We start from the raw sequence: 4025 nt of genomic DNA on the forward strand, positions 1-4025 counted from the left end.
TGCTGACATACCAGCAACAAAGCGTGAAATAACCGCACAAATCACTGTAGAATGTGCGGCGAACGTATCCGTTAGGACAGAGCGGCGAAATATGGAGTTAATAGGCTATGACAGCAAGTGACTGACGCGATTGCCATTGCTAACAGCACGACATAGGTGGTAGCGCATCTCCTGGTATTGAGGCCATATCGGTTGGACCCTAGACTTCTAGAACACCGTTCGAGTGCGGCGCAAACCCTACGAAGCCATAGACCCAAATTGTCAACAAGGCACTGTGCAAGCTAGTGGTGGCTCCATAATGATGTCGGCTCTGTTTACATGGAATGAACTGGATCCTCCGCTCCAACAGAACAGATCATTGGCAGGAGATGGTTATGTCCGGCTACCTGGGTACCATTTGCAGCCATTCATGAACAACGATGGATGACGACGCGCCCTGTCACCGAGCCACCATTGTTCAATTGGTTTGAGGAACGTTGTGGTGAGTTCGTACACAAAATCTGCACCGGCAGCTCTTTCACAGTTATGGGCGACTGTAGAGGCAGCGTGGCTCAGTATTTCTGCAGGGGACTTTCAGCTGCTCGTTGAGTCCACGCCAACCGAGTTGCTCCACTACGCCAGACTAAAGGAGGTCCGACACGATATTACGAGGTATCACGTGACTTTTATTACCTCGGTGTATTTCGTAAAGGCATATGACTCAACTGTCAATAAAAAAATCGTCCTTGAAGATTATTAGACTTCCAAGCGTTGTCAAGTAGAAAACATTTTTGTTTTATAACGTATTTGCTTGTAAGATGAACATCTAACAGAATGAAATTGCAGTTGTAAATTTGCTATTTCTAATCTAGGTATTATCATATGATTTTCGTTTTACTTTTATTTTAATCACGTATTTATTAACAAATCGAAATATTACTTAAAAAGCACTCCGTCTTCAGGCCACAAGTGGCCCACCGGGACCATCCGACCGCCGTATCATCCTCAGATGAGGATGCGGATAGGAGGGGCGCGTGGTCAGCACACCGCTCTCCCAGTCGTTGTGATGGTTTTCTTTGACCGGAGCCGCTACTATTCGGTCGAGTAGCTCCTCAATTGGCATCACGAGGCTGAGTGCACACCGAAAAATGGCAACAGCGCATGGCAGCTGGATGGTCACCCATCCAAGTGCCGACCACGCCCTGCAGCGCTTAACTTCGGTGATCTCACGGGAACCGGTGTATCCACTGCGGCACGGCCGTTGCCGAAATATTACTTAAGTAACATTAAAAAACAACTCCTAAATAAAAATAACGTCTATCAATTACTAGCCACTACTCACAAGAGAAAGCGAGTAATCACAGTTAATTAAAATCTTTTACAAACTTCGAAATATCGAATAAAAAAATTCTTTTTATTTCTAACTGAACAGTGTATCGCTGTAATTATTTTTCTTAGTTTCACATGTCTATCAAATTTTGTTTTCCCAAAAACCAGCAATTAGAAATAAAAATGTTATTTATACGAAGACTCTTCATTCAATATTTATTACATAACAGTTTCATTTATTAATAAGAATGAACTTCAAATAAAAAGGAAGAAAATGATGTATACTGGAATATTTCAAAACCAGCGACATCACAAATACAAGCTATTACTCAACGTACTCACCTACCAACAAATACGTTAGGGTGCTAGAAGTGCTTTGTAGTTAACAGCTGTCGTGACTTTTTCAAGCTTTTTTTTTCAGAATTGCATCGTACTGCAAACGGAAATTAATGAACTTGTGCCGGCTTCTAAAGTTCGATCTTTGAACGGTTGACGTCTTTTTCGGTAGAGAAATTGAAATGAGAATGGAATTTAACTCTTCTACAGAAGGAAAATCTTCAGAAACTGTAGCAATTACGAGTAGATTTTGCTTTTCCGATTTTTCTAAAGTTAAGCTGGGGCACAGATCATACTTTCCACTTTCACCAAAAGTTTCTAACAACACAGCAGCTTGAATACACATTTTAACAGTGTGTCTTCGGTTACTGTCATATTTCATTTTATTCTTCAGTTTTGTTGGAATACTGGGAATTCAAATAAATCCAATCCCACGTGAACTGTGGTGCGCGCGTTATGTTATCAACTAGCTTTACTGCCTTTTCATTTTAATTTTTATTATTATTTTGTAGAGGAACGTGGATTATTGAGAGCAGCTGATGTATCTCAAGCGCTGGCCGGTGTGGCCGTGCGGTTCTAGGCACTTCAGTCTGGAACCTCGTGACCGCTACGGTCGCAGGTTCGAATCCTGCCTCGGGCATGGACGTGTGTGATGTCCTTAGGTTAGGTTAATTCAAGTAGTTCTAAGTTCTAGAGCCATTTGAACCATTTTTGAACCGTATCTCAAGCTTCTCAATCTCGTAACGCGCAAAATCAACTAGTCGTCTATATGGGCACAGAACTCTCAGTTTTCGTTAGACTATGGGATGCTGGTACAGACTTTTGATTACTTTCTAAAAGCAAGTAAAATATTAATTTTTGAAATGGTGATATTTGCAGGATACCTTATTTTACATATTACTGCACATTATACGGCGGTGAAGTCAAGTTACTTCCACGTAAAAATATGTTGAGCGTATTTTCCAGGAAAGTTCGGAGTAATTAGACCATAATTTTAAGCCGTCCTTAGGCAACATTGCTACTCTGCGTTGCCGGCAAATGCATTCGGAAGCTTGGTAGTGGGTACTTTTGGTGCCACCATATTTTGCCTTCATTCCCTGTTCCACACGTGATTGTTGTGTGGGGACTGCGACTGCCGTTAAACCTTCGCATGGAGGTCTGGTTCCTCTAATTATCTCTTTGTGGTGATTGCGTGAGGTGTATGTTGATGGAAGTAACACGTTGTCCGAGTCTGCATGGAACAGACACCTTCGGAATTACAGAAGTAAACACCTCTTCCGTGACACGAAACTTTCTTGTAGTACCTGCCACTGGAGTCTGTTGATCATCTCTATAATCCAACCTGGTAAGAGTCCCGGACTGGTTAACAATACTCAAGAATCGGTCTCCCATTCCACTCTGTTTTAATCAATTCACTGACTCTTATTGCATCACAGCACAGCTCCTACTCACGAATATAGTGTTGACGAGGTCTGCGGAGCGCAATCAAGGCGTTGACGAGAGAATCGATTTGTTGGGTAGATTTCCACTAATTAACCTTGATAACGGAATCTAGAGAGAGTAAAGTCTCTTCGAATGCTTTAGTTTAGGAACTGGGGAACAGAGATTCAGAATTTGGCATAAATGGTGACTTGCCTGAGTAGCAAATTGGCATAAACTCTTGATCCCCTTTGAACAAATTTATTTATTATTAAACACTTTATACATGAAGAGTCTGACCAACTTTCCCTTTAATACATATGGTGTAATACATATGATTTAATACATATGTTGTAATGGTTTCAGTATTGTTCCGTTCTATTACACATAGGCTTCACCCTATCTCAGAGACAAGCACATTTGTTACTTGTTGCCAGTCGTTCTGCTGTCCACTAAACCGATGGATGACATCTTCAGATCTCAACACAGTAATCTGTTCCCGATGGTTCGTGGTAACACTCTTCCAGTAAACTAAACCTGGATTTGCACTATTGTTATCCGTGTTTTCGTCAGAAACATTCGAACAATACTGACGTTATCTCTCGGTGTAGTTCTTCTGGAAGGACCGCACCTCTCTTCTAGTCCTCTCGTGACCATTCGTACTGGAATCATTGCAGTACGGTCAACAGTTTGTGTGAAGAATCACATCGATGTTCCCTACTCTTGCATCCCTATTATTTGACCTTTCTCAAAGTCCGAAAGACATCACTATCGGCCATGTGCACGTATTAAAACCGGTAGCTATCATGTACTTGGACCAGTCTTCATCTCTACGAATGGCTTTTTTCTGCGGTATTGCTCTTCATTTCTGCAACTGTATTTTGGGATATATGAATCTGTAAGGTGCATGTGTTAACGTTCATTTAACGAACTGGATAACGAAACTGAAAAAAACTGCTGTC

At 41.6% G+C, this 4025-nt stretch overlaps 1 pseudogene; it reads right to left on the reverse strand.

Annotated features, from left to right (window-relative positions):
• Positions 1-1128: 1128 nt before the first annotated feature.
• Positions 1129-1245, reverse strand: LOC126213060 (5S ribosomal RNA; annotated as a pseudogene).
• Positions 1246-4025: the final 2780 nt, after the last annotated feature.

The sequence above is a fragment of the Schistocerca nitens genome, chromosome 1, assembly GCF_023898315.1.
Source record: "Schistocerca nitens isolate TAMUIC-IGC-003100 chromosome 1, iqSchNite1.1, whole genome shotgun sequence".
NCBI classification, from domain to species: domain Eukaryota; kingdom Metazoa; phylum Arthropoda; class Insecta; order Orthoptera; family Acrididae; genus Schistocerca; species Schistocerca nitens.